The sequence below is a fragment of the Cinclus cinclus genome, chromosome 1 (assembly GCF_963662255.1).
Source record: "Cinclus cinclus chromosome 1, bCinCin1.1, whole genome shotgun sequence".
NCBI classification, from domain to species: Eukaryota; Metazoa; Chordata; class Aves; order Passeriformes; family Cinclidae; genus Cinclus; species Cinclus cinclus.
Window position 1 is genome coordinate 101,054,744 of NC_085046.1, and position 11,565 is coordinate 101,066,308.

The 11,565-nt window shown below is 42.9% G+C and overlaps 1 protein-coding gene across 2 annotated transcripts in view; it reads right to left on the reverse strand.

Moving 5' to 3' along the window:
- The window catches only part of RALBP1 (ralA binding protein 1), a 31,569-nt gene extending 24,000 nt beyond the window's left edge, over nt 1-7,569 (reverse strand). The window contains exon 1 of one of the 2 annotated variants that reach the window (XM_062488115.1): nt 7,431-7,569. The gene's annotated coding sequence lies outside the window, so the exon portion shown is untranslated. The remainder of the gene's footprint in view (nt 1-7,430) is intronic. The other variant, XM_062488124.1, reaches the window with a different exon arrangement.
- Between the last annotated feature and the right edge of the window lie 3,996 nt (nt 7,570-11,565).

Sequence of the window (11,565 nt, forward strand, 5' to 3'; positions counted from 1 at the left end):
TTTCCATACAAGAGTATGGCTATACCATCTCTTCTTCCCAGACATATTCTCATTAATGCAAGTGACAACTCATCATCAACACCACATGATGGATTTGGCCTTTCAGCAAATTTCTGAATTTTTAGGGTTTTTTTCAGTACCATAAGTAGAGATGGGATTAATAAGTTCTGTTTTCCATGTCTGCCCCAGATTCACTCAATACCCAAGGGGAAAGTCAATTTAAATATTTACAAGCTCAGCAGATTATTAATTATGATTAACATCACAGCTCCAGGGCTGAGATGTTGCAAAATGTCATGCATGTGAGCACAGAAAACATTCACATACACATGCAAGGCAAGGTGCAGCACCACCCACCATGGGGCAGCTGTTGCTCTCTGCAGAGAAAGCAGGGATCTGTCATCCATTAAAATGCCAATTACCAGAACAGCAGCAGGACTCACAAGTTCACAGTATTTGCCTTGTCTTCTATGCCAATTTACCTAGTCAAACAGCCTTAGAAGAAAGCTTACATGAAACACCAGCCTTCTACAAAAAGGCATAAACTTCCTTAGAATTTAAAATTAAATTCACATATATTTCCTAAAACAGGCTTCATTTAGCTCAATCTGTAGCATCTACTGCAATCCCACGTCTTGAGAATAGCACAAAAAAAGCCCCACACCTTAAGAAATACACTGATGTTTTCAACTTATTTGGCAAATACAATAAAAATTAATGGACTGGTAACACAAATATAACATTAAAAATGCTGTATGCTTCACACATGGAGGGTAGCACAGGACCAAAGAAGTTCTGACTGCCATTCCCAAATCTGTTGTGTTGCCTTGTCTAAACATAAGTCATGCTGCTTTAATTAAAATTAGAGCAGATAGTTTAATGGAAGCCCTAATACACATTAGAACAAAGATGGCCTTTGTCCTATCCCTCCCTCAAAAGAAGACAAACTGCATCCATCAGTCTAAGGCAATTTTAAGAGTGGTGAAATCCTTGCATATAAGTACTAAAACCCACAAAAGGGAATTACCCTGTTGAAATAACCACCAACAACTGACTGTTCTAATGGTACACACTAGCTGCACACTTCTTTGACATGTTTGTGTATCTTTTAGATGTCTTTGAAGTTTGACTGAAATAACATTAAAAACTTACTTCCTAAAGGATTTATATAGCATGAGCAACCAAAAGAAGCCCATAGAAAACTGAAACAAGTATGATCGTAGATCAAATGAAATATTATAAAATTGCAGCACACAAACAGTGACACAGGTAAAACTAATGTGCCTTCTCCACTACTTTTTGGTGGTGTATACAGGTTCTGGCATATTCAAAGGTATATTTGTGAAAGCCATTGCCAGAAAATTATCTTCTTGATGGAACATGCATTTAAATAGACATCCTAGTATATCAGTCACACTAATTTACTGAACCAGCAAAGAAGTCCACAGGTTCATCACTTCCTCTTTCAGCTGGAAAGTTGAATTTTTTTTCCTCCAACAACGTTTCAAAAGCTGACTGCTTAAAATGCAGTCTGATCACCAGCGGTACACACTACATGTATTTTGGAGAACTGCAACCCCAAATTTCAGGATGAAAATTTCAGAAGCATGACCTGTGAAAGATCCTTGCATCTAGAATTAACAAGTGGCCAGCACGAAGAAAATTTACAGAATTGGTAAAGATTAAAACACCTAAAAGAACAAGTAAAGCTAAAAACTGGACTGAAATAATCCAAGGAGTTTCTGGGTAAATCTGTTCAATTACTTGGCATTTTCCCTCCCAAGCGCTTACATTTTTAGTCCATTCAATCAATTAAAAATATCCCATAAACTAGGAAAAGCTCTTTATGCTACCTTAAAACAACGGCATCTCCTTTTAAGCCACCACAATTGAAACTTAGAAGAGGAAATGACACTTTTTTTAAATCCGGTTTAAAAAAATTGTATTTTGGGTTTTGTACAAATTAGCATTACACTTTTATATACAGCATTTGGTTCACAATATTAAAAGCTACCGTAGTAGTACAAATACAGTAAAATATCTGCCAGCTTGATTATCTTTTATGAGTAATTATGCACTACATTAATATACTCAGTATTAAGTATGCAATAGCAGTATACTGGATATAGCAAAACAATAACTGAGAATTATGAACTTCCATAGTATTCATGGTAGAAAACCACTACTACTACCATGAAATGAGAGAACTTAACTGCTGCCATGTTTAGTGCTAGAACTTACTTTTAGCACTCAATTTAATTCATGCTAATAAAACTCACTGAAAATGTATTTTCATGGCAACATCCAGAAAAATTCTGCACCTGACTGCTGATCCTCATATTTACAAAACACAAATGGGCATGTTAAGGGAGCAAAGAAATGTTAAAGGAGCAACAAGTTTCACCACCAGGGTAAGCTAAATGTTAGATTTCCCAAAAGCAATTACAGGATAAACAGTAAATTATAGCTTCAAACTCATAGGTATAACTCCTATTTTCCAAAGTTAGGTATGATTTTGAAGAGAAGCAATTCTCTTGAAGAATTCTTACTTTTTTTTTGAGAAAGAGAAGCTGTAATTTTTGTCACTGTGATATCCTTTTTTGCACTAGTGTCAAGTTAACAGAATTATCATCATATATTGTGTTTTCAAAAATCCTTATTTGAGCTCTGGTATAGAGTTCTATCATCAGTTCCAAGAGCTCCTTTCTGCCAGATGTCTTGTCCTCTAATAATAGAAAAAGCCCAGAGAGCCTACCGAACTGTGAAACAGGAAGCAAACTTCATGAGCTGCTTTCACCTAGATAACAGACACCTGTGAAAATTTCATACTAGAGAGGATAAAAATGTACAAAAATACACTTTATCTATACATAACTACAGGAATCGACTCAAGAATTAGTCACTGCTAAGAAATGTACAAAACAACATGAAACTAAATTTACTTTCCTTAAAATAATTTTCAGTTTGGTCCAAACTTGCATTCTGATTTGGAATGTCAAACCTTACCACCCAGCACTCGCTCCTCTTTCTTCCTCTCCAGCAACCATCTGGCCATTCCCACCTCATGCAAACAGCCATCACTCATCTCTTGCTTTTCTTGTGTGCCTCCAGAGACCAGAATAGCCAGCCTAAAAAAGCTCTGTTCCTTGTGGGTGAGAAAGAGAATAAAGACAGCAGAGCGGATATGAGGAATCTGCTCCTACTGTTTGGGAAGCTGACCCTTCCACTGCACTGAAGGGTGGACCTTCTCCTATGAAATAGTATAGCCCCCAACAGGCAAAACAGGGCACCTCTGCACCTTCACACAAGGTCTGCCCCAGCACTGCGCTCCTGTCGGGCTGTAGCTGGCAAGAATCATTAACCATTCCCTGCTGCCTGCAGGGAAGACAGAGCCTGGGTGGAAGCAAGGCAGGGATCACCTACAAGGTCATATCACAAATTAATGTGTAACACCAAGGATCATAATCTTTCTTTTAAAGAAATTTTCTCTTTGAACTGACTGCACAAGGTCTATATTTCTGCCTATCTCCCTAGCACTTACAACAAATGGACAGATGCCAAGCTATTAACAACTAAGAGAACACCAGCATAGACGAAGAGGCATCACGTTCTTCAATTATTAGTATTCTATCAGAATAATAGCATTATTTTATTCTGCACTATTTCCTATTTCTGTAGAAAACAATACTAAATTTGCTTATATAAAATATAACATTCTCTCAAGTTTTTAAAAACTGGGCTAAATATCACATTACTATTAACACACTAACAATTCACTGTATGTACTGGTTTACATTTTTACTGTTTCAGCATCTGGCAAGCATGCTTCCTTTATTATTATAAAATTATGTGTTTAGTAAATAATTAGTTGCTATTTTTTAGTCAGGATCCTACACCAAGCTGCTTCTAGAAGAAACTGGGACATGTTCATTATCTGTGCTTTTGTTTACTTAGTATCACAGGACACAGACAAGGAAAAAATACCAAATCATGTTCTCTATTTAGACACACCTTAATTAATTATCAAAGGAAATACTGCTGGTAGGTAGTGAACTGATTGCTCTAAACGCTGTGATCTCATGGTTTTGAATTTGCAGATTTCAGTCTCTGATGTATACGTGGAATTCATCATTAGACAAGAAAAATAGATGTTTTCTGAGCTTTTTTAAACGCACAACTACTAATAAACAACACTAAGACCCAGTTATACATTCTAAATATTTTTGGTCAGAAGTACTTCATTCAGGTATTAAGTGATTTTTTCTTACCTTCTTATTATCCACTGAAGTCACTGTACCTCATATTTATCTTTTTCACAAATTCTTCCCTACTAGTTCAAAATTGTCACAGAACTTTACTGATGAAACCTAAATATTTTTTAGTACATTATGCTCTAATAACAGGACAGAATAAACTAGAAACTCCTTGGAAATATTTGAGCCAACTTAATGCACGAGTCAACTTACTGGATCACCACTCCTTACCTAGGCAATACCATAAATCCTCCACTTCCCAGCAGCTGCCCCAAGTAAGCAGTCATTCCCCAGTTTTTACTGCAGCCTAAAGAAAAAAATGGAAGCAGGGAGCACTGAATCCCTGCTGCTCTTCAGCTCTGCAGACTTGCTGTTGCTGCCACCATCAAAGTCTGTTTCACTCTACCATCACACCCTCAACCAAGTTTGTATTCCCTGATGTCAAACCCAAAAGGTGAGAGGTGGTTGGGATGAGAAGGGTAAGTATGGACAGGAAAGGAGTCATACCTTTCCTTTTTCCAAACTCAACCTGCATCCTTACCCTTCTCTTTTTGGACACGGCAAGCAGAAGATGTAAACCTTATTTGGACAGCATCACCCCTCAACACCACCTCCTCTGGGCATGCAGCCTAAGTAAAACTTCCTATTCCATAATGTACTTCCAGCCCAACTTTTGATATACTTTTTTTTTTAGCAACAATTTGAAAACTATGATCCGTGAGGCTTTGGGTAACAGCATAAGGAGTTGGTGAAGGGTAGTAAACCATGCACATAGAAAACCATGACTAGTTGTAAGGGTAGTGAATCATTCACTGATTCAACATGAACAGACACATGGGTTCAGAGACAAGCTTGGTAGATTATGTTACACTACACCGCTATAAACTGAAGGTAAATATTATACTATACTTTGGCATTTTGAGGCTAGCTACATGACACCAAGAAGGAAAGTAAATTAGCATTTGGTAGTATTTATTGCTGAAGAGCAGCATCTTCCATATTAGTCTAAAAACTGGCCACAAGAAAAAGCAGTGCTTAATCAGGAAATCTTGCAAACCTTTTCTGTAAGAAAATACAGCTAAAACTTACTGGGAAGAACGGCTGAAGGGTACAGTGGAGATGAGAACCCCAAAGAGCTAGATGTAGTGCTTGTACATGTCAGCTTTGCCTCAAGGACATCTACAGAATTGAGCCATGCAGCTCTGAAGCAGGAATGCAGTTATTGCAATTCCAGGATAATATATTCCAGTGTAGATGTGCACATACAGAAATGGAAATAATCTGCCCTACAGAAAAAGAACTTTCATCCCCACATAACTACAACCACACTAGGGATTTCACTGTGAAATCCTTACTTTGGGGAAAAAAATCCACCAATCCAAACTACAAAATATGTGCTCCTACTCCTGAATACACCTTAACTAAGACAGAGCAATACCAAAGTTGCATGTGGAATATTAAGATTTGAAGGCAGCTATGCCTATGTTCCATTTCAGATGTGGGAAGACTAAAGAAAACTTACTTTCTCCAAGCTAGAAATGAGATCCCTAGAGCAGCAATGTAGAATTCCCTACTTCAATATAATAGACAACCTATTCTTCATGTAGTTAGCTAGAACATTACAGTAAGAGGGATAATAAATTTCACACACTTAGAAGTACTAAATGCTCAAAACGACAGAAGTTCAGAAGGGTTTTTTTAAATTCTTATTTATTTCTCTGTAGAAAAGAGCCCCGCGAGAGCTTGTCACACTGACTGTTTGGATTATACACAGACCATGCTGAAATGAACTGAAGCACAGCACTATTCAACATGAGCTGTATGCAACACCTCAAGTAACATCAAAACCCAAACCTAAGGGACCTAAGGGACCCCTCTGACATTCTCCTGTAAGCTCATTAATAAATTTACATCCGTTACCATCCTGTGTCTTGTCCAACAGAGCCTTAACATCACCCCTGAAAGGGTGGGTTATGGCAATGTAGAGCACTCATTGTAAGCACTCCAAGCTGTTTCCAGACCAGAAACCCATTTAAGAACACAATTAGGGCTGTTTTCCTGAGCTGGAACAAGTGACTTGCACAAATCTCCGTGGTTTATGCAGCTGGCTAAAAGGCTTGAGCCTGTTTTTTTTTTTAATGATTATTTCCCCATCAACAATTATCATTAACCTCATGGACATTGGGGTGGGGGAAATCCAATTTCACACCATTCTCATGAACAGATACTTTCGGTGTGGATTGCTGGCATTTTCTTTGTCACTTGTTTGAACATCTGTTAGCACTTAAAAGTAAGATGCATTTGCTCATACATCACCCACTAACATATCCTTGGAAGTGTTCAAGGCCATCCTGGATGAGGCTCTGAGCAACCTGGTCCTAGTGAAAGGTGTCCCTACTCATGGCAGAAGGGGTTGGAACTACATGGTCCGTGAGGTCCCTTCCAAACCATTCTGTGATTCTATGATGAACAGTAGCACACACTTTCTAAACAACATTATCAGGTAGGAAACACGGCATCCTTAGAACTTGCTAGTCACACTAGATCCAGAATAATTAGTAACAGTACATTTTCTAGGTGTTAAGATGAGACCTCTAGGTGAAGGTAAATGAATAAAAATCCCTGGCCTCTCCCTCGCAACGAAAAAAAAAAAAAAAAAAAACACACAAAAAAAAAAACCTGACCCAAAACGACCTTGCAAAGAGCCTGCCCACAGCCCAGACTGAGCTGCAGCGAACCCCGCACGATCCAAAGGGAGTAAACGCCTAAGGAAACGGGGCGCACAAGGTGCCCGGCGCCTGTCCCCGTAAGGGCAGGAGTGACAACACGGCCCCTAAGTATCGCATACGAACCGGACAGCCGCCCGGAACGGGGAAGGGGGGAAAAAAAAGAAGGAAAGAAAGCAAGGAGAGAGGGAGTGAGGGCGAGCAGTGACCTGAGGGGAAATGGGCGGAGCCGCCCGAGGCCCCGCCCCTCCCGCTCGAGCAGCCCGCGCCGGCCCCTCCCCCACCCGGCAGCCGCGCGCGCCGCGGGGCGGTGGCGACTCGCGCCGCCTGTTATGTGCCCCCCCCCCCCCCATCCTCCTTCCTCCGCCCCCGCCCGGACCCGGACCCGGACCGGACCCGCGTCCCTCACCGGGATGTCGGGCCGGGCCGCCCGCCCGCCCCCCGTACTGACCGTCGAGGGGTCCCGCTCGCCCGCGCAGCGGCTCCGCCTCGGCCTCACGCGCGGCGGGCACGCCCCTCCTCGCGCCCCATCCCGCCGCCGTCGCCGCCCGGCGCTCGCAGGGACGGGCGGGGAGCGGCGCGAGCTCACGCCACCGCGCACGCGCCGCTGCCTCGCTCCGCGCGGCCGTGACGGCGGGGGAGGTAAGGCGGGCGGGCCCGTTGTCCCCGCGCGCGGAGCACGACGGGAGCTGTAGTTCCCCCCGGGGAGCGCTGCCGCCCGGCGCACTACAGCTCCCAGCGGCCAGCGCGCGGCTGGGGGGTTCCAGCTCCTCTGCCCCCCATCGCTGTTGAAGCCCCCAGGTCCGCGGGAGCGGGGTCCGGCTGTCTGAGGGGACCCCGGCGAAGATACGTATGTGAAGCTCCCTCAGCAGCCGAGAGCCGGTGGGCAGCAGGTCCATCGATGCTCTGTGAACACAAGGAACTTAAGCGTCCCTGAACCATGAACAGGCAGCGCCCAAGAACGCAAATTATATCCTGGGCTGCAGTAGGAAGAGCGTTGTTATTAGGTCCAGGGAGGTGATCCTACCCCTCTATTCAGCCCTGGTGAGGCCGCATCTGGAGTGCTGCATCCAGTTTTGGGCTCCTTGTTACAAGAGAGACATGGAGCTCCTGGAGCAGCTCCAGTGGAGGGCAACAAAGACAATTAAGGGTCTGGAGCATCTCTGTTACGAGGGAAGACTGAGGGAGCTGTTCAGCCTTAAGAAGGGACAACTGGGAGGGGACCTCATCAATGTCTGTAAGTATCTGAAGGAGGGAGAATGCCAAGGGGATGAAGCCTCTTCTCAACGGTGTCAAGCAATAGGGTAAGATGCAACAGGCAGAAACTGATTCACAGGAAGTTCCACCTGGATATGTGGAAGAACTTCACCATGCAGGTGACCATTCACTGGAACAGATTGCCCAGAGAGGTCATGGAGTCTCCCTTACCAGAGATACTCAAGCACCATCTGGACACAGTCCTGTGCTGTGTGCTCTGGGATGATCCTTCTTGAACAGGGAAGATGGACCAGGTGACTCACTGTGGTCCCTTCCAACCTGACCCATTCTATGATTTCAAGAGTCTTTCAGCAGTGATTAAAGATGGATATGGCCAAATGAGTTGTGAGATTACATTTGTCAGAGTGAGAGGTCAACAAACACCACAAGCCATCAGTCTCAGTGTGGGAGCTGACACAGCCCCTCAGGTGGAGGCACTTGGGCCACCTTCCATGTGATGTTACTGCTGACAGAATTCCACGTCCTTAGTTCACATGAGAACAGCCACTGGCTTTGGCTTCATCCCGCACAACAAACCTGACCTCCTGAGAGGAGTTACCCATTCCTCTCTACTGCTGTCTGGAATGCAAGGGAAATGGTGAAACACTCTGGATGCTGTTTAAGGTGACCTGTGCCAAGGAACAAAACCCCATCTCAAGATGCATCCTGTTTACAGTGATGTTATAAGGAATTTTGTGGGGTTTTTTTGCCTCTTACAATGCAAGTTTCTGTTACGTGGAGCACCTGCGTAATTTGAATCCCTTTCAGGATTGCTCATCAACAGCGGAATTTGTTTCAGTCAGAAGCAGGGCCGATTCATTCCCACAGCCTCAAGAATAATCCCCGGCCTATTGGACACATTAATACTGTGGCAGCGTGCCACCTGCTCCATTTATTCACTTGAGACTCAATGCTGCTTAGTCCCTGTCGAATGAGCTCTTTGTGCCACCTCCTGCGGTAATGTAAAAGGTCCCCCACAGGAATTCGTGCTATTCAGTGGTAGCTACAAAAGAGAGGGTTGTAAACACTCCGATTAGTGTTGGAGCACAGGGATATTGTCTTCAGCACCTATTACATAACCTCGCAACTTCCAGTCTTCCTGCTCCTGTCCAGAAGAAACAGTGTAACAGCAAGGGCTCACCAGCTATTTAAATTAACATCACAGCTAATGTGTTTCTTTTTTTGCTATGTATAAAGGTCTCCTTACTCCTGGCAAAAGAAGAGACCAGGGTTGGTTCTGTAACATCCGGTAGTAAATGGAGATGGTTGCCCATGAGGCTCTCCACTTGAAATGACAGTGGCCAGAGTCTCTCAGCTCTGAAGAAGTGTATTATTAGAGGCCACTGCCAACAAAAGTTCATGCACAATGGGCCCATCAGCTAATGAACCCAGAGTGAATTTTATCTCAGATTTTGAAGACAAACAAGTGTTTGTGTGTAGTGCTGGCCATACCAATTTACTGCCGTGTGAAACACATTTGGACGATTTCTGACTTGCAAAATTCACTGTGGCCTGGGGCAAACTTACACAGACAGAGGCGCTTTCTAACACCCTCAGCTTGCCTCCCATTCACTCAGTAAATTCTTACTGCTTTAAAGACAAAGCGAAGCAAGGATTCTGAGGTGGCAAACTCTCTGCTTGGAAAATCAGTCTCACTGATGTACCTGAGCTTCATAAAAGTAATAAAATAATAATGGATGGGAGCTTCAGAAAGCATTTGGCCCTCTTCTTAAAGGGAAAAGGCATAGCTGTGTTAATGAATAATTCCTTCTTCCTACTACTACTTCAAGAAAGCCAGTTCTGGGGTTGAGTTTGTCTTGGAAAGATGGGAGTCTACATGGGCTGAACCATTCTGGGATAAGTTTAAATATGCTGTGTAATTCTCCTTAGCAATAGAGGAATACAGCAGACATAAAAAGATTTAGCTTAGGAAAGAAACTAGTTGGCCACATACTGAAACAAACAAGTGTAACAATGAGAACCTGAAGATACAACAGGAAAACCTAGAAGTAGTAAATTAGTTAATGCCTTTGGGGTAGAAAGTATGTTGTTCATAGAAATTACCACAGAGCAGGAGAACAGAGCCAAAAAAAGGTGTATGATGCTGAACTCTGCCTAAGCAACTCCTATAAGCAGTATTATGGAGCCACAGAATCACAGAATGATTTGGGATGGAAGGGCCCTTAAAGACCATCTATTTCCAGCCCTTCTGCCCTGGGGAGGAACATCTTCCCCTAGAACAGGTTGCTCAAAGCCAAATAATTCCAAGTTCTCTGCGGTGGGAAGAAAATTTATAAATACTTAAGCAATTAAAAGGGTGTAAGAAAACTTGAGCCTTGGTCACCCTTATGTCCTAGATGAATTTGTCGGAATGAGGTTTGCTCTGTTTTGAGGAAGATTCTGTATCTAAGTGTGTTTTCCCATGCGAGTAGCACAAATTTTAATGATGTACTGGTGATTGGTGAAAGTTATTGTGCCTAGGGAATGTGTCAAATCTTGGTAGAGGTGTTCCTTTTGCCAAGCCCAACAGACATTACCATCTAACAGGAAAATTTAGGTTGCTATTTGGCTGTGCTCAGCAGGTGCCTCATCAGCATGGTCTGTTCTCTCTTCTCATTAAACTCCTCCCAGGCTACGAGCCTCCAGGCTTTGCCCAAGCAGGTGTAAGTGCCAGCCGTGGGACAGAGCACCATAGGTCACAGGGCTGGAGAGACTGGAGCGTATCCGTGCTGGGTGGGTCTGTGTGTCACTGTACAATCGCCAGCAAACTTCAAGTCACTCCAGCCAGCAGGGGCTTGGGAGCCAGGTATCAGAATAGCCATCATTTTGGGAGGGGCACTTGAGTGACCACAGATATATTATTATTAAAGATACAAGTAGGTGTTCTTATATTTACTTCTTGGGAATTAAATGTGAAATCTATCAAGCGTACTAAAAGCAAGCCAGGAACCTGAAGAAATGACAGGAAAGTGATGTCACATTATGGCCTTTGTACTCAAGTGCCTGTAAGGAAAAACAAACCAATAAACCCTGAACAAAACAAACCCAAACCCTAAAGCAACTAAACAAAATTTTTTTTTAACTTTTAAAGAAAGAATAAAAAAATGGCCTTCCACCTCTTTTGAGTCAGGCCCCCAACACACTAGGGATTTGTATAATTTCTTACTCTATGAATTCCCTCCTTGCTTCCCTTTACCTTCAATGATTTACAATTCTGTCCCAAAGGACAGTGATAAAAGTGGCCAATGCTTTACCTGGAGAACATTCCTAATTAAAAAGTTTTAAAAACATGTTCTTATGTAGGTGATGGTTTGCTGGTTATCCAGATG